Genomic DNA, 19200 nt, shown 5'->3' with positions numbered 1-19200 from the left:
AAGCAGGTCTCTGTGATTTCTCTTTTGTTAGGGCTCAGCTGGAGCATGAAGCTGTCCAGAAGAGAGGAGGGAGGGGGGGGAGAGGGAGAGAGGGAGGAGGAGGGACAGAGGAGGGAGAGGGCAGGTGAGGAACGCCCACCTGCGTGGTTCTCATACCTGGCTGATCGGCACAGCCGCCAGGGCATCTATTAAAAATACAGGGTCCAAGTTCCCAAGGCGGACACGAATCGTCTCTAATTTAGGGTCTGGGAATATGGGTTTTAGGTAAGCTTTTTAGGTGTGTTTTAATAATTAATGACTTGCTGTAAGATCTGTCCTCTACATCATGAGCCTCCACGCCGACACACGCGCATACCCACGTACTAAAATAAACACTTCTCAAGATGATAATCACTCTTATATGGGCGTGATCATGCTGTTACTTTCGATTCTTCTCTGAGCCATGATGTGCCGTTCAATTTAAAAAATCAGTGGTCAGCACACCTCACTGGATTGATTTCTTAACTCACTTTGATCCATGCTGCAGCTCTGCTCACAACCAGCTTGGAGGTCCGTTCCTCCAACGAAACAGGGCGCAGGCCAAAAACCGTAACTTTCCCTCTCACCCTGTCCTCCCTTCTGTTCAAGGCGATGAAGTCTTGTATACATTTGTAAACGATAAGACGGAAGGAGCTCTTTGGAGAATGAGGAGCCCTCCTCCCAACAACAGCTGGCAGTGGGGTTGTCAAATTCCCTTTGCTGTTAATGCAAGCACTCCCCCGGGGGGCTTCAGACCCGCCTGCAATGGTGGAGGCAGCGGGGGAGAGGGTCGAAGTGGGCGGGGCTGAAGAGGGCGGGGTTGAAGGGGCGGGGAGTGGGTCGCGAGGGTCTCCCCTCCCCGCCCTTGGAAGGACTTGGAGCTCTGTGGTTTTCAGTTTGGTTCAGGACAAGTTTCAATGGAAGGCCATAGGATGTAGTAGGCATCAATCATTGGTAGCTGTTAGGAGTGTTTTGCAAGTAGGCCTAAGGACCTGCGGAGCCCCATAGGATCTCTTGTTATTACCTTATGATCCCCTAGGCGCTACACCCAGTTTACCCCTAGCTGTTGGCCTCGGGAATGTCCACGTCGCAGCCTCTCTGACATGTGTGTTCCTTTTCTATAAAACTAGGTAAGAGGACTGGCAGTGCTGGCCCAAGGGTTTACGTGCCATGTGAACATCTCTACCGTGCTGAGCATTACATAAGCACCAAAGATATCCTTCCCCTTTTACCACCCTCTCTCCGCCTCAATTCATGGTGGCTGTGTCAGTGTCGACGTGCATATGCTATACGTGGGTGTACAAATGATGTGACATTGTTTGATTTCCCTGTAATGATCCCATTTTGCTTGTAGGCCCCCATCCCATGGTGGCAGATCCTTCAGAACTCATATGTGCTTACGCTGGGGGGCGGGTAGAGACAGAAAAGGGAGATACAAGGTACAGACGTGGTGGGGAGGGTTCTGGCTGTGAAATCAGGGGGTTGATCGAAGTTTAGCCAGATCTCATTACACTTAGGAATGAATATCTCAATCGAAAAAGAAGAATGAGATCCTCTTACACATACAAGGTGCTTGGGTGGCCTGCCTCGAGCTTCAGACCAGGACTCTCCCCATGATCTCCACTTCATCATGGACAAGGAAATAACTGACAGACTGGTCTACTGCCCGCTGGGAACAGTGCCCCAGCCCTTAAAAACATCACTTCATTTAGTCCTTATCATGACCCTGGTTTTTCCAGCTGAGGAAACTGAGGCACGTGGGAGTTAAACACCAATCTGGGGAAATGCAGTTGGCAAGTGGAAGGACAGACATTCCAACCCAGGCAGCCCACACTCACCACCACTCTGGTTTTTTACCATTTAAATTTTAGAGAAACACAGAATCTGAAATAAACACAGAATCTGAAAGCTTGAAGGTTTCTTCAGAGTGATTTTTTCCAAACCCAAGTCTGAAAGAAGTCAGCAGAAAGCTTAGCAGATACTTGGGCAAATTCTTGGCAGATATTTCTAGACATTTCTGTCTTTTAAGGCTCTAGTTTCAGTTTGCTCCTCTTGATAACTGGGGATGATGTGCCAAACTCTCCAACGAGGTCCATTTTTTAGTACACTGAGCAGTAGAAATCCGTACTTACATCACATTCCTTTTTGGAAAAAGTTTTATTTATTTTGGAGAGAGAGAGAAAGTGGGGGGAAGAGCAGAGAGAGAGGGAGAGACAGAGAATTCCAAGCAGGCTCCAAGCCTTGATCCTGACATCATGACCTGAGCCGAAATCAAGAGTCAGACCCCCGGAGCCACCCAGGCTCCATCACATTCCTGATGCTTACTTTGGGTCTCACATACTGCCTGTAGCTTTGCAGCGTTTCCGTTCACGTCTGTCTTTCATTTCTCGGCAAACACACTGCCTATACTTTGTGCCATAAGTAATGGTGTGTAGCCGAGTACTCTGATGCAAAAAAAAAAGGAGGATTTAAAAAATATCTGAAAATGGGAAATCGTGTACATCCAGCTCTTTCTAGGGTGAACTTTGAGCACTCTATGTTATTACGATGACAAAGCCAGAGCACGTAGATTGATTGTCAGAATTAGGATGATTCCGCCGAAGCAACCTATTATTAATATTAAAATTATTATTGGTTCCATTAATCATTCCTGAGGATTTCCAGTGTAAGTGTAATTTATTTATGTATAATTTATATCCCGACTATTTTCAAAAGGGAGAGAAGGAGGAAGAAAGGAACTTAAATTTATTGAGAGTCTGTCGTGCCACAAGCTACAGCGTCCGCATATATTTTCTGCCATTCCTCATGACAATGTGGTGAGATCATTGGTGTTATCTGAGTTGATGGGTAAAGAAAACGAAGCTTAGGCGGGTGAAGGCAAATGCCCGGGCTATGTGGAGTACAGGTCTGCTTCTCTGTTTGGATCCACCCAGCCCTATGGCTCTGTCCCCCACTCCATGCTGCCCCCAGAAGGCCGTGAGGGAGTGAGCAACACAGAGCCCAGTAAAACAGGATGTTTCTGAGTGAAGATGGTAGCCGTGCAGAGGACAGAAGGGATGGAAAGGTACGAAGGGATGGGTAAACGGTGCAGAAATGGGGGATGATAACTGCAAAGTACATAATGATTGGAAGGTACGTTATTTCAGGATAAAATGCCTAAAGTTAGCTTGGGAGGTACGTGGGCTCACGAAAGGGTCTGCTTCCTTTTCACCAGTGTGAGAGCCATAACCCAGCTGGTTGCTCTTTTTCCTTGAAGGAAGCTCACACCTCAATTCTGTGCTCATCTAAATACTCAGCTTAATAATATATCGTGATTTAGTAAGAACTTCCTTAAAGGAGGCTAAGCAAACATGACCAAGGCAAACTGCTTTCCTTTTATTATCCTTGTAACCAAGGATTTGAACCCCTACTCTGTTGCCAGGTGCTGTGTTTGGAACTGGGGATGTAGCGACCTTTTAGATTCTTGAAAGGAAACTGGCTTCCTCCACTAATGCCGTTACGTTATGTATGCATCACTCAGATGAATTATTAACATGTTTTCAGATATGCTTACTTTGTTGAGATAGAAGGAAGGCCCCTCCCCTGTGGGAAGGACATGGGGCTTGCCTGGAAGTATGGAATCATTCCCAATATCAACTGCTTTCACGTCGCATCATTCAGAAAAGTGGGTCCTCAGATGGAAAACTCAGGCAGGGAACCCCCTCTCTCTCTCTGGTTTTCTTGGTCTGGACTTGAGGGCACAGAAATACTACATGACTGCAATGCTTGAGGGCTCAGAGTACTAGGAAAGAGGAGAGGTAGGTCTCCCCAAGAAGCCAACTGGCACATGAACTATGAATCATAATTTGGGGAGCTGATTTTCATAAATGTTTGAAAGCTTTATTTAAGAATGAGAACTGCTTTCCTTGCAAGGACGTAGGGAGGCATAGCTTCTCTCCTGCACCCATGTGCACATCCCGTTCTCCAACCACTCCCTCTTAAACACCGTGCCTATGTTCTGTGGACTTAAGACATGTGTGGGCATTCTCGGATAGTAGAGATCAGAGGCCTCTGACCTGTGGCTGAAGGACAGGAGTGTGGCAGACAGGTGGTCTCAGGGAAGACCGAGGCTGAGGGCGCATAAACCCAGTTAAAAAAAAAAATAAGCAAACTATCAACTCTCGCTTACTCTCTGTTTATTCCTCATGTATCGTTTCCCCAATCTTTGGTAAAATCTAGGATAGTTGGATATTTAACCTCAGCTCTAGCATAGTGGAAAAGGAAGCAACATGGTCCGCATTTGGGATGGAATGTTACATAGAGGGATAGGGACAGCAGGGGCCTCTGAGGTCAGCCTGTCCATGGCACTGGTTCCTGAGAGACTCCACAGGGCTGATGAGATAGACGAGAGCTGATGAGCAAGCCATGTGGCTGAGATACAGCTACCTCTCCTCACCCGTTGGGGCTTATGGAGGCTACTTTATCAAGGGATGGGCAGAGACAATGCTTTGTGTTCACCAAGTCCCAGTTCTTGGGTACATGATCAGACTGTACTTTCCAACCTCCCTCATGATTAGATTTGGCTGTGTGACCAGGTTCTGGCCAATGGGCTGTGGAAGAAGGAATGAATGCTACTCCCAGGCTCAACTGTCCACTTGCCCTCTTCTTCGGCAGCAGTCTCAGAAGCCACATGATTAAGACAGCAGAATCACACAGCAGAGGGGGCCTGGCTCTGAGTCCGTACTTCTAAGAGAGCGATGGTCTGTCCAATAGTCATCAGATTGTGCTACGAATACATTTCTTGCTCTGTCAAGCTATTCACATCTCGGGGCTATTTGTTACTGCAGCGTGGCCTATTTTGCTCTAACTAATACAGTTTTCTTACAATGCACCTGTGGGCTCTAGTAAACCATTAGCAGTGGGTTCATAGGAAAAGGAGAGGAAATAGGAAGGGATGGGCTTGGAGATAAGGAAACTAATCTTGAACTTCTTAGGGACTGACTTGAAGGCCAGATTGCTGTGCCTGAGTGCTGCTGGGCATAATAACAGGCATCCTTTATTTACTGAGTGCTTACTTTGTATCAGGCATGATGGTCATTACATATGTCAAATATATATGCCATTCAATCTTCTCAGTAATCTTAGGAGGCATGCATCATCACTCCCATGTTATAGATGAAGAAACTGAGGTGTAAAGAGATGAAGGGTTTCTTCCTCAGACACACAGCCCGTATGAGGCAGAACACAGTTCAATCTCAGGTCTGTCTGACTTGAGGCATAGTCAAGTGCTGGTAACCACAGGGGTACAGGTGGCAGCCAGGCTGAAGGTCATAGGGGCGCCATTTTAGGAGATGGATGGTGTCAGCTAGAGAAGGATTATCGGCAGCACCTGCAGCATGGATTTCAACACCCAAGGAAGGACCTGCAATGCCTAGTCCAAGCATAAGGGCATCACGCACACAGACTAGGATTGAAGGCCACACAGGGAAAGAAGAGGTTGGCCACTGGAGCCGGGCACACACAGCCAGGGCTGGTGGACGGGTGAGGCACAGTGGCGCTGATAAAAACTTCACCCCAGGGGCGACCGGGTGGCTCAGTCAGTCACGTGTCTGATTTTTTGGTTTGGGGTCAGGTTCATGATCTCACAGTTTCGTGAAATCAAGCCCCAGGTTGGGGTTTGCTGGCAGCACAGAGCCTGGCTGGGATCCTCTCTCTCGCCCTCTCTCTGCCCCTCCCCCACTTGCATTGTCTCTGTCTTTCTCAAAAATAAATAAATAAACTAACTAACTAAATAAATAGAACTTTCGCCCCAGAGAGCAGTGGAACCCAGACCAGGGTAGCAAGATCAACACTAGCCTGTTCCTGAGGGGGTGTCTGCCCCCCTACTATCCCTCCTACTTGCTTAGGAAGTGCTCAGGGTCTGAGCAGATCTGGGCCTCTAGACCTGCTCCGTGTATGGCTGGGAGAGGAGTTAGAGGGGATCTTTGCCCTGAAGATACTCGCTAAGCCACACCATTAGCACCCTATTAGAAATATGGAGAAAGAGCTGTGTAAACGCTGTGTATATGATTTTTGGCCAATCCTGCTTCAGCCATTTACCAGCTGTAGTTTTGACCCAGTGACTTGTGTCTTTGACCCTTGGCTTTCTGCTCTGTAAAATGGGGCTAACAAACTCAATCCCTCAGCTGGTTCTGAGTAGGAAACGGTAGAAAGTGTATGAAGAATCACACAGAGTAGTCAACACCTAACCAGCTCTCAGTAAAGGCTGGATCTCTCCCCTCTTTTTTGCCCACAGAGGAGGAGGTTATGTCTGCCCACAGGGTGAAGAGACGCTTCACCATGGGAACAAGGCTTGTCCTCAGGCCTAAAGTCCTCAGGGATTGGGTAGTCCAGAGGGAGAGAACATCTTGTGCAAAGACCTGCCTTCAACAATAAAGTCCAAGTGGGCCCTTCAGGGAGATAAAATTTTTAAAAACCATAATCTCTGTTTGCAGGAGTCTGTTCCCGATCCTTCGTCATCGTGAAAGCTGCCGTAGGGACTGTGCATCTTTTTCTGCTTTTAATGTCTATTTTCCCCGGCTCACTGCCTCCGTTACCAGAGTGGCCGGCAGCTCAGCCTCCAAGCGGCCACGAGCTGAGGCGACAGCTTGCAGGGAGGCAGGATGTAGCATGGTCTCTGTGTGCCACATCTCAGTCAGCTCTGAATGTGGGTGTTGGACTGGACAGGCCATTTGGCCCTTGTTCAGGCTGCCAGATAAGAGACTTTTGTATTGAATGAAGGGCTCCCTGTGCAGGGAGGCGGTGTGCTCCAAAGGGATCTTATTTCCCACTGCCCCCCAAGCAGACAATGCTGTTCCAAGCCACACGGAACTGAGCGTGGAGCTCAGTGTCTTCACTCGAAGGTACTTCCCACTGTGGCATTTAACCACCTACATAAACAACATGAACTGAGTGAGCTCATGAATGCTCCTGGCCACCTAGAAGGGCGGGCAGGGCACATCATGAACCCCTATTTTGCAGATAAAAGAACAGCAGCTCGGAGAGGGACTGGAGAGAATTGCATCGAGGCTGGATTCTGGGGTTGCTGCCCGTGGAGGGGGTGGAGGGAAGTGGAAAATGCGAAGACCAGTGTTACAAACAAGAACTTGGGACATGGAAGCTCCATGCTGGATCTAGTCGCCAGCTTGCCACGACCCATAGTTTCTCTTGGCTTCCACCTACATCCTGTCCACGTCCACATCTACTTCCCTAGCCCTTCATTCATTCCGCAAATAGTTACCTAATCTCTACCATGGGCTAGGTTAGGCCAAGACATAGCTAACTGTACTCTAGTCAGGGAGTCAGGCATTAAACAGGTGCATCACTATATGATGACTCATACCTGTAAGTGCTATGAAGGAAAATAAGGGGGAGTAAAATAACAAGGGGGCCTGCTTTGCAGAAGGTGGTCAAGGAGTTGAGGTCATTCCTGGATTTCAGACCAATTCACTCATTCGCTCGGCCAAGTATTTATTGAGTCCCTATCCAGGGCTTCAAGCTGGGGATTGTTCTCAGTGGTGAGGACTCAAAGGGTGTTTGCATATACACCACCGGCTGGACTGCTCACCAGGGTGCTCCACAGAGACTTCAAACTTAACCAAAGCCATAACCGAACCAATGACTTGATTCCCTAAACCCACTCAAGGGTCATCAAGCTCATCCACTTTCCCAAACAGAAACCTTGGACATTCCTGACTCCCATCGATCCTTCGCCTCCGAAATGCAGTTGGTTGTGCTTTCAGTCAATGACCCTCAGGGAATATTTGCTCTGTGCCCATTCTCGTTAGGCACTTGATATTCTCGGGCACAGAAGAGGTACAGCCCTCGCCATCAAGGGGGCTTATAGTCTAGTTTCACCTCAGGAAAGGACTAGACTATTCAGAACCCTCTCTCTGATCAGTTGGCTCCTCTCCATCACCTCTATGGGGGGTTGTAAGTTTAGGATTGTGGTGCCCTTGCCTCCAATCTCTCACCTCACACCAAATCAGCCTTCTCAGTGTTACCTGAGTGATCTTCCCCAAGACGAATCTGACCATGTTCTCCACCATTAAATACCTCACTTTTCCAGCTCACCAGGCTGGAAAGTGGGCAAGTTGGGATTAGCCTCCCTCAGAACATAATTCTTATGTGGGCCACACGCAGAGCATTCTGGGCTTTGGCTCAGCCCATCAACCTGCCTTTGTCCGTCTGTCTGTGTTAGTCTCTCCCCTATAGACAGTAGGGCTTTGTATGACAGGAATTGGCTCTTACTTATCCCAATCCTCTGTATCCAACTCAGTGTAAACCCCACAGTAAATAGGTCCTCACTACACATGTTACTCTCAGATGAGATTTCATTAAGTTGTGTTATTTTCCTTTTCTTGTTTTAGTGCTAGACATCTCAACAGTCGGTCAACCTCATTCATGGCCCAGCCCAAGTGGGGTCAAGGTGATTTGAGAGAGACATGGGCCAGGAGTCGGCAGAAAGGTGGGCTGCACCACCCTCTTCACTGTAGCAGAAACTTTAACCCCCAGCCATTCCCAGATCCCTTCCAAATGCATGGTTTGTATTCACTTGGCTTCCACGTTGTGGAAATAAAGTAATGCTCTGGGCAGCACTGAGGCCAGCAGCCAGCCATGGACTGGCCTCAGGCACAAGGGAGCACTTTTAGCAGCCGGCCCAATACCCAAATCTTCCACTTTGGCCACAAATGTGCATCTTCCTTTTATTTGCAAATTGCACTGGGCTCTGGGAGCAACTGTAAATTGGCCTGGCTCTGGCTTGAGTCATATATCAGACCTGAAGAGTGGAAAGATAATGAATCCTTCACCATTGTCCTATCGGTTGCAGCCAACAGCCTTGGTTTATGGATTCTGCAACTGTTCTAATCTTGATGATCTTACTCTGTACCCAATATCTTCACCATCTGTCAGCAATGTAGATGCCATGCAGGTCCTGAGTATGGGTAAACGTGGACAAGGGGTTTGGGATTGGGAAAGCCAGCTAGGAAAAGTGGCTAGAGCTTGAAAAAAAGATAGTTTTGGCCATGGAAGGAAAACGAGATTGACAGGAAGAGCCAAGAAAATAGCTTACAAGTGGACATACAAAAACTGTGTAGAACAAAAAAAACATGGTTGTCTACTCATTCACGGACATCATTCATTAAACCGACCATTTTCCACTGCTAGATGGGGAGATGAGCTGATGCATCAGTCAAGGTCCAGTTAGGACAACTGATGTCTCTCTAAACATTTGAGGGGCACCTGGGTGGCTCAGTTGGTTAAGCGCCCGACTTCAGCTCAGGTCATGATCTCATAGTCTGTGTCAGGCTCTATGCTGGCAGCTCAGAGCCTGGAGCCTGCTTCGGATTCTGTGTCTCCCTCTCTCTCTGCCCCTCCCCTGCTCATGCTCTGTCTCTTGCTGTCTCAAAAATAAATAAAAACATTAAAAAAAAGTTTTAAACATTTGAAACAGAGGGGATTTAGTACAGAGGCTTGGTGACAGCAGGGATGGAGAGTATGAGACGGAAGTTGGATTGTGAGGAAATGCAGAGATTAGCAGCAACTGAAAGCCACTAGGGACAAAGCAGAGGTGGTGTTAGCCCTCAGAGCCCACAGGCTGGGATCACCCAGAGGAGACTGGAACCAGTGGGGGAGATCAACGGCCACTGGCATATACAGCTCCCGAGGCTTCCAAAGAGGGGACAAGATATTCAGGCTTCTCCCTTCCTCCTGTCCTTCAGCCTCCTGTCAATTCCTCCCATTGGCCAAACCCAGGCACAACCAGCTGACAGAAGAGTCTAAGGCTCGAGGCGTGCAGGGGTCAGATGCTCTGCCACACAGAAGAGAGCCGGCCTGGGGTAAACAACAGATCTGTGGGCAATCTGTCCTCCGCCAAGCACATAATAAATGAAAATGGTACAAGAGAAAAAGTAAGTGCTGTAACAGATTATTTTTTTTAAGCTACAAGATAAAAAAAGAAAGCAACAAAGTCCTCTTTTTTTGTGTGTGTGGTGGGAAAAGATTAGAAAAAATTTGGGAAATGACAGATGAGCTGGGTCTTGAGGGAGGTGCAAGAGTCTGACACGAAAGCAGGGAGAAGGGCATGTCACGGGACACAAACAATGGCCTGAGCAGAACCACAGCTTCTGGGGAGAGCCCGGCATCCCCAGCGAGCGGAGAGAGCTCTGGCCTGGCAGGAGTGCAGGGTGCGTGTGCAGGAGAGCAGCCAAAGAGAGGCAACAGGAGAATGGAGGGGGCAGCTCAAGGCCAGAATGACATGCTGAGGAGTTCAGATTTAGCCTGTAGTCTGGGAAAATGCTGCCATAGGGTGACTGAAAGGGTGGTGAAGAGATCATCCTCCTTGTGAAGGAAAAGGAGACTAGCCTGTGACCTTCTCTTCCCTGGAGCACATGTAAATCTCATGTGCCCTCCTCAGTATTCACTCTTTAATGCCCATTCAGACTATTTTGGAACGCTCCAGTGGCAATGATCTTCCGATCCCGAGCTCTGCTATTTGAAAAGACAAATCTTTGCTTCGGCAGATAGATTCATTTTGTTGAAAACCTTACAAGGGGTTGGGAATCAAATCAGATATGTAGGATGGTCGATCAAGCTGCTGCGCTTTTTTGGTTAAAATTGAGGTGTAATCAATACAATTTGAACTATGGCTACATCACTGAAACATGAACAGCACCTCTTTACGCGCGACTGCTGAGAGAAACAGCACACATTCAGGTAGCTACATAGTTGAAAAGTCAGTTTCATTATTTTATGATTATGTATCATATGATTTACTTTAATATGAAGAGTCCATGAAAAGAACAATTCCTCCCAATTCTATAGCATCTTAGGCTTTCTAAAACACTTGCACACAATGAAAGGATGCTACAGAGAAACAAAGAAGGGGAAAGAAAGCAGAAGAGGAAGAAAGTAAATTATTCTTAAGAGACTTTTTTTTTTTTTTTTTTTTTTTTACACTGCACTGTCAAGAAAGACAGGAAGTCAATATCCGAGTATATTTCAAGAAGTCAATATCTGAGGATATTTTAGGGAACTCATTGTCAGAGGTTAGGAAATTGAAAACCATAATATCCAGTTAACTTACAGATTTCTGAAAGGTTGGATCAGTCAAGGTGATCACACAATAACACTTAGCACCTACCAGTACAACTTGTTTTTTGCTTCTAGGGTAATAAACATACCAACTGTAGCACACACGTTTGGTAAGCCTGTCTAGCATTCATTTTCCCCTTCTCTTTCTTTCCTCTGCTGAAAAAACAATCCTTTTAAAATACAGGCGGTCTTTTTGGGGCACCTGGGTGGCTCAGTCGGTTAAGCGACAGACTTCAGCTCAGGTCACCATCTCCCAGTTCGTGAGTTCAAGACCCCTGTTGGGCTCTGTGCAGACAGTTCAGAGCCTGGAGCCTGTGTCTCCCTCTCTCCCTCTGCCCCTCCCCTACTCATGCTCTGTCTCCCTCTCTCAAAAATAAATAAACATTAAAAAAAAAAAAAGAAGAAAAAAAATACATGTGCTCTCATTCTTTCCCCACCAGCTTACGTGCTTTAAGGAAGGCTGATCCCACCCCTAGCTCTAGAGCTCTAGGTATGGGTCCTGACTGGCAGGTCATCCGCACATGTTTGCCACCTCAACCAAGTGATTGGTTCCAGGGTGAGCATGTGATCCAAGCCAGCCCAATCAGAGGAATCAGAAGATTCTTTCTCAGAATAGTGGCATGAATCTCTTCTTGCTCCCAAACCCAAAGTAAGCTAGGAATGTGTAGTAGGAGGGGCTGTTGACAGCCATCTTTGACCATTAGAAGAGTCAGGTTTAGATTGAAGCTTGCCAGGCAGAAGAAAGAATGGAGCCACAGAAAGGACCTGGGTCCTCTAACCGGATGGCTTAAACCAACCCAAAGGCTTAATCTGCACTTGAAGTTTCCGGCTCTGGGAGCCAATGTAATCTCCATTTGGCTTGCCAGTTGGAGTTGGGTCTTCTTTTTCTTGCACTGAGAACCTGTGGGATATCAACAAAAATATTCTTCTGGAATGAAACTATTGCTTGTGAGAGACACGACTGCCTTTATGCAGCATTTATTGACCCCCGAGGCTGCCAAATGTTTTCCACGTACATTGTGGCATTGAAGCTCGCACACCATCCCTATTTTGAGTTGAGGAAACTGTGACTAACACTTGCTTGAATAGTCAGGGTAATTAACGCTGGTTGCTGTAACAAATAACCCTCAAATCTCAGTGGCTTAGCATGTATAAGTTTATTTCCTGCTCACATCACAGTTTGAAGAGAAGCAGGTGGCTCTCTTGGGCAAGTGTCCTTTAAGTGATGATGCATGGGTTTGGCTCGCTTCCCCGGTGTGCCTCTGGCGTCCTGGATTGCTTTGCTTCCAATGGTGCGGATACAGAAACAGAGAGTGTGTGAAAAATTACTAGAGATGCTTCTGGGGCAAGGCCTGGAAGCGCTGCGTGACTTCTGCCCACATCCCATTGGCCCACATCCCATCCCACAGAACTCGGTCACATGGCTTCCCGCTGCAAGGGCGGCTGGGAAATACAGTCTTCCTTGGTGCCCAGGGGAAGAGGGAGAGTGTCTGTCTGTCACCCTTGTGGAGGGCCGCGTGAGGATGCTGCCTACACAGCGTGTAAGCGGAGCCAGGATTCTAAGCTAAGCATTGCATTCCTATGGTCTTCTTTTTCTCCTGCTCCCCACCCCCTTTCTCCCCTCCCCCTCCCCACATTCATGTTTCTTTAATACCCTGGGTAAGTAGCTACCGTGCTGATGTAAAGATCAATTTGTATTTTTTGCCCAGTATCTTCTTAAGGAGGGGAGAAACCTCCGTCCTCCCTGACATTTGGTAGAACCACAGAAGCTTACAAACTCACAGACGTGTTCACGGCATGATAATGTATATGAGGGATTGATCATTCACTTATCCTCAAAGCAGATGGACTTTATAAGGAGAAGTGCTCTGTAATTCAGACATGACTGTGAAGAATAAATCAAATTTCTCTGTGTACTTAGGGGAGAAAGAATTATTCCAAGGCCGCGTCTGCGGCTTCGGGTCCATTTACTGAGCCCGCAATCCTGCGCCATGACCACCAGGGGGAGCGCTAGGCCTATCGCCGCGCAAGCAGCTATTTTTAGAGGCTGCTTCTAGCCTCAAGGAAGGAGCCAAAGAAATAAAAGACCATGATATATATTTTTTTTTCAAACCGGACCAACTTATAAATTATTTGTGAGTCCAATAAAAGGCAATTATCAACATTTCCTACTATTTCAAGAGTAATATATTCTACGTTAGAAAAAGATTCAATTTATTCCATGGCTATGATTCAGACAATGGAAACTGGAAGCAACCACAACCAAAAAAAAAAAAAAAAAAAAAAAAAAATTGTAATCCTGTGTAAATCTCTGTCTTTAAAACCCAAATCAGAGGATGTGAATTCTGGCTCTGGTGGGCATGAGATACTTGCCCTGAGGCCGTGGAATGTGATGGGCTCGGGCGAGGTGTCTGAGAAGGGGGCTTGTGTGCCTGTGCGTGCCTTTCCCCAGCCCGAGGGCGGTCAGTCAGAATGCTCTGGCCCAAACAACTGAATAATGAACATTATAAAATTATTTTAGGAAGTATAGTTTTGTTATTTTCAGCTCTACAGACATACAGTATAATGGGGCTCAGAAGATCCTGGCTGCCATCGCCGGGGTTGCTGTGTTTTTAAAAAGAGCCTTTCGGCCCTCCCCAACCGGTCCACCAAGCGGCACTTTCTTTGCCAAGCAGCAGCATGGTATCATGGGACAAGCGTGGCGCCTGGTTCCAGAGAGTCAGAGCCCGAATCTTGCCTCTGTGAAGCATTAAATGTGAGAGTGTGGGCCGATTAACCTCTCTGCTATTCAGTGTCTACGATCCTCATCTCACAGAATGAACATCAAGATGAAATGAAATGGTATACACGAGTACCTAGCAGATCACGGCTAGCCAATAAATGCTAGGCTCGTTCTTTGGTTAAGTTCTCCTTTTGCCGAAGATGGCAACACACATACATTTGAACTGAGCCTGGGTCTACATGTTCAGAAATTCTGAATCCACGAGGCTGGATTCAGGAGGAGGTACTCTGCACCCACGGCAGGAATGAGGAGTGGGTGATGGCGAGCCTACATGGGTGTGGGAGTTCTCTCACTGCATCCCTTAGCCCTGAAACAGGCAGGCTGTTTGTGGAGGTGCGTGGTCTCCAGAGAACCTGGGCACCTCACCAGGCTAAGTGTTTTCTCAAGGACAGGGGACAACGCCGGGGGGCAGCGGGAATGAGAAGCCGCAAACCCTGAGCTCTCCATCAGCGGTGATGACCACTTACACACCCTTCCCCTGAGGGTGTGAAAAGCCGACCAACTGAAGCTGATCAAGTGGAGGGCCTCGGCCGGTACCTGGGGAACTGGAAGCACAAGGGCTTGGAAGGAGGGTGGACCGCGGGCCTCTTGCCACCAGGACTGCCACTGAGCCACATGGGGAGCTCAGCGTCAGCCCTCCATCTATGAAGTTGGGCCAGAACGGTCTCCTCTCGCCACTGCTGGTCTGATCCCTGTCAGCGACCAGGCTCAAGCCCGGAACCTTGTGCTCATCGCTGCTGCCTTTTCTCAATCCCCGGCCTGCACACACCATGCCCCGCCTCTCGCAGCCTTTCTCTGCGCCCTGGGAAGCGGCCCCCGCACACACCTCACCGCCTGGAAGGCAGCTATCCTAACCCCTCCACCACCAATGCAGGCTGTACCAGGGGACTTCCTTGCTGCCTGGCTCAGGTTGCAAAGCACCAGCAGGAAGTCCCAAGGGGAGATGAAAAAGGGATCCGGGAACTTCTCCCCTGACCCTCTCTCTCCCTGCTTTGGAGTGATGTGTCCGGCAGCACCTGTATCCTTCCATCGCTGGGCTCCCGTCACCCTCGTGGCCCAATACCCACCGGGCTCTAGTCTTCGTCTTGCCTTCCCTGTTCCTCCAACCACCTGGATGATAATGAGCTCTTGCTCATTTCTGGGCCCCTCACCATCCCTGGCCAGTCCCTTCAACCTCGCCCATAGCTCCATGAGAGGTCCTGTGCTCAACTCTCTCCTTTTTATCCACCTGAGGGGGATTCTGTTTCCCAAGGGGCCCTGACTGATCCCTGGGTGAAAATTTATGTATACGTTATCTTCTTTAGAGAGGAGCTTATCACGATATATCAAATGTGAAATCACCAAAGGTAAAAGTGGAAATAAAAAACGGGAACAGGGGCGCCTGGGCGGCTCAGTCGGTTGAGCGTCCGACTTCGGCTCCGGTCATGATCTCGCGGTTTGCGAGTTCGAGCCCCGCACCGGGCTCTGTGCTGACAGCTCAGAGCCTGGAGCCTGCTTCGGATTCTGTGTCTCCTCCTCTCTCTGCCCCTCCCATGCTCATGTTCTATCTCTCTCTGTCTCTCAATAATAAATAAACGTTAAGAAAAACAAAAACAAAAACGGGAACAAAAATATATGCAGTGGCATCAAAGATAAAACTAAGAAAACTCCACAGCATCACAACTTCTGCACCTGATGACTGACAGGCCACACACGTAAGCCCCTTGTTTTTCAAATGCCTGCAGACGCAGTAGGGCATCCATGAAGGTCAGAGTTTATAAAATACAAATAAGCCCATCCCCCCTCCCACAACCACAAATGTGTGCAGATGAAGTCTTGGTGAGAGTCACTTAGTTGCGGTGAAAGGAGACTTATGCAAACAGCACTGGAAAGAAGGAGGAGGGCAGGGTGTCACCATAAGGATGGCCTTGGCAGTGAGCAAGAAGGAGCTATCCCAGGAGTCCAAGAACAGGAACCAGAGCGTGGCCAGGCCTCCCAGTCAAGGCAGCTGGGTCCAGGGCAGAAGGGCTTGCTGGATTTCCCTCCCAGCGTCGGGAACTGGCACAGCTGAGCTCTACACAAGCACTGCCTTCTTTCTGCCTCTCTTGCCACCAACAACTGGTTTCCTCACATGACCTTGATCTTCCTCCTTGCTTGGGTTTTCATACGGTCACCCTAAGAAGCAACTTCTGCTTGCTTGGGTTTTCATACGGTCATTATTTTTGTCTGCACATCACATTAATTTATTCAGGCTCTCTAGTCTATTTTAAAGCCTTTCTTTGGGCACCCAACCAGCTTCAGTTTCTGCTACAAATAACCCGATTTTCCTTCCATCTCTTTTTTAAGGCTTATTTATTTTGAGACAGAGAGAGAGAGCTTGCAGGGGAGGGGCAGACAGAAAGGGAGAGAGAGAATCCAAAGCAGGCTCTGTGCTGTCAGCAGAGAGCCCAACGTGGGGCTTGAACTCACCCATGAACTGTGAGATCATGACCTGAGCCGAAATCAAGAGTTGAATGCTTAACCGACGGAGCCACCCAGGTGCCCCTCCTACATCTTTTAATTCAAGTTCCCTGAGTGGAAATCTGACTGTCCAGTTCACCCTTCTCTGGACAGAGGTATTCATGGTGGACCACGTTGTAGCTGGCCTTGGATCAGGTGTCCACACCTAGCACAATCTGGGGCTACCAGGGAGTCACATGCTAGCTCAGGGGCTGTGGTGTGTGTGGGCAGGGCAATTGCCTTTAGAAGAGGACAGTGAACAAGGAAAATCCTGTAAATCGTGTTTGCTCTTCATAAAGACCTTGTGGATGATTTGTGAACATCTGTGTATTTCGGTCCCTTGAGGTCCCTGGGAGTCTCTATCATGGCTCGATCCTCTGTCAGGAATTCTGCTGACCTACTATAGCCTCCGTGCAGGACCCAGACAGCGGAGGGAACATAGCCTGGGACAAAATAGTGGGCATTTGAGTTTGGTGAGGTCATTGGTCTCCAAGCACACCAGAAAGTGAGTTGGAGGCTGCAGAATAATGGACGCCATCTGCTGGTGATGACAGAGCAGGATTCTGGCCTGCTCTGAACTGACTCAGCACATGGCAGAAAGTGAGCCTTGGATGGAAGTCCTTCAGCTGAGCATGGCTGGGGAAGTCTTAACCAGTCTGGATAGCACCTTCCTCTAGAGTGTGGAAAGACATCTGAGAACCTTCCCCAAAGAGTTGAACAATGGTCAGTGATGGCAGGACTGAAATTCTGACTCGGCTTTTTCCAAGAGAAGACATCCAGATGGCCAACAGACACATGAAAAGATGCTCAACCACATTCATCATCAGGGAAATGCAAATCAAGACCACAATGAAATACCACCTCACACCTGTTCAACAACACAAGAAACAAGTGTGGGCGAGGATGTGGAGGAAAAGGAACCTCTGTGCACTGTTGGTGGGAAGGCAAACCGGAGTGGCCAGTGTGGAAAACAGTATGGAGGTTCCTCAAACAATCAAAAACAGAATTACCATAGGAGCCAGAAGTTCTGCTTCTAGGTGTTTTTCCAAAGAACATGAAAACATTAACTCAAAAAGCCATATGCACCCCTCTGTTCACTGCACCATTGTTTACATTAGCCAAGGTAAGGAAGCAGTCCAAGTGTCCATTGATAGATGAATGGATAAGGAAGATGAGGGGTACACACACACACACAAACAGGAATATTACTCAACCATAAAAAAGAATGAAAGCTTGATATTTGAAACAATGTGGACATAGAGGGTATTCTGCTTAGTGACATAAGTCAGAGAGAGAAAGACAAAATTATATGATTTCACTTGTATCTGGCATCTAAAAATAAAACAAACCCCCAACACCCAGAAACAGACTCCTAGATACAGAGAACAGATTGGCGGTTGCTGGAGGGCAGGGCGATGGGAGGATGAGTGAAAGAGGTGAATGAGAGTAAGAGGTCCAAGCTTCCAGTTATGAAATAAACAAGTCACGGGGATGTACTGTACATCATGGAAAATACAGTCAATAACATTGTAACAACTTTGTAAGGTGACAGATGGTAACTAGACTTCTTGTGGTGGTCATTTCACAAGCTATATAAATATCGAATCGCTATGTTGTATACCTGGAACTAATACAATATTGTAGGTAAGTTATTCTTCAATAAAAAAATTCTAACTCTGCCACATATTAGCTGCGTGGCCTTAGACAACTTACTTGGCTATTGAACCTGTTTCTGCATATATGAAATACATACAGACAATAAGATCTGCCTTTTGGAGCCAAAGCAACAAATACACAATATAGCGGTTATTAAGTCCTTGGAGACTAAGCTCTCAAAAACAGATAGTAATTTTTATGATTATGATTACTAGTGGGGCTGCTGACCTGTTTTCTAACATTTGCGATGGGACTCGAGCCACTGGGAGGAAAGTAATCTTTCAAACCAACATGGGGAATTGTCGTCTGTGACAACACAGCCACAGCATCTCAGGATAGACAGGGCTGTTGGCTGTGGGCTGAATGATCTATTGCAAGGCCTAGATTTGAAAATAAACTTTTTTAAAAAGGCAGTGGTACAAGAAAAGATAACAGTTCTCCCCAGGGGCCCACGGGCTAGAAAGCATTTTCCTGCGTGGAGATGTAAGGGTAGCTCCATTACAGCATTACCCTGCCTCTGAAATCCAGGAGGTTGTGAGGCAAAGCGCAGGTGACCTTGACCTCATATTGCAGAGGCCATCTCTCAAGATGGCCCTCGCCCACCCTGCCCCTTATCTGAGATCCTTTTTCAAGTGAGAATGTGAGTAAGTGATGAGTCTCTGAATTCCACCTGCGCTGTCTGGGGGAAGGCTTCCTGGGGTGGGAGGCTTAAGATCTCTCTCCTCTCCCTCCCTAAGGAAGAGACTGCTCCCCTTCAGTCCAGGGGAGAAGGGAGGGAGCCCCTGCGCGCTCTTGTTGCCAGGTGCAGGCTGAATTATCTTGGAAGAGCAATTGGTGTCTACCTTGGTTGAAGTCAGTGAGGTTGTAAAATCACTTCCCCGAGGCACTCCAGCACCCAATTTGGAGATGAGCGGGGATTTACATGATTCGACAGAATGTTTGTTTCCAGTTTCGGGGCTCAGTCAGTCGTGAAGGAGGAATTTGTGAGCAAAGCTTACTGGCCGTGGCTTGAGCTTCATTCTTGTCCGCAGGGGATGCCGGAGTGGAGGCACAAGGGCTGAATCTTTGAGGAGGTTAAAATAAATGAGGCTCAGGGGTGGGATGCATCTGTTTCATCGTGACCCCAGGGAGCTCTCTCTTTAGGGTCAGGGAGG

Source organism: Panthera uncia (genome assembly GCF_023721935.1).
Source record: "Panthera uncia isolate 11264 chromosome C1 unlocalized genomic scaffold, Puncia_PCG_1.0 HiC_scaffold_4, whole genome shotgun sequence".
Lineage (NCBI taxonomy): Eukaryota > Metazoa > Chordata > Mammalia > Carnivora > Felidae > Panthera > Panthera uncia.
Note: the sequence above shows the minus strand (reverse complement) of the source record.